Here is a 663-nt window from a genome sequence, read left to right as displayed (position 1 = left end):
GATTCCTTTGCAAGTTATAAAAGGTAAGGATGGTTACTTCTTTAACAACATAAATTGCATATCTTAGTTTCTATATTCGAATCTTGTTAAGTTATTTCTTTAATTAGATTCTTATAATGTTATACTACTGTGGTACTGTTTTGATATCAGTAGCATTACTTATTTATATTGAATTGACTCATGTATGATTTACTTACCAGTTATATACAGGTTAATTGTACTTATTGATTTCTTTCCATATATGAAGTTACTATATATGTGATGTTATGAATTGATGCTTGTGTATGCTTAAGTATGGTTTGGAAAGGAGAGGTGTCCTTTTGACACTTCTGTCCTTGGACAACTACGGGAATATTATGGGATGTTTCCGGAGATGCCCTCTGGACACCTTCCTAAACTGTTGGATGACATATCTAGGACTGTCTAGTAGTGTTGGGCTAGGATGTCCCGTTATGTCGACCCTAATCGGAGGGGTATTGAGACCGAACGACCCGTGGTAGCAATGGGGATTCATGGGCGCTCAAGACCGGTAACCAACCCGTGAGAGGACAGGAATCACATTGTGGGGGCCATTTATTGGAGGGTTGCATATGGATAGACTTGGGCTCACGGGCGCTCAAGACCGGTAACCAACCCGTGAGGGGACGTGAGAGCTTCCCGTTT

The sequence above is a fragment of the Hakea prostrata genome, unplaced genomic scaffold (assembly GCF_041222555.1).
Source record: "Hakea prostrata isolate BN-2017 unplaced genomic scaffold, UWA_Hpros_2 contig_40, whole genome shotgun sequence".
Taxonomy (NCBI): domain Eukaryota; kingdom Viridiplantae; phylum Streptophyta; class Magnoliopsida; order Proteales; family Proteaceae; genus Hakea; species Hakea prostrata.
Note: the sequence above shows the minus strand (reverse complement) of the source record.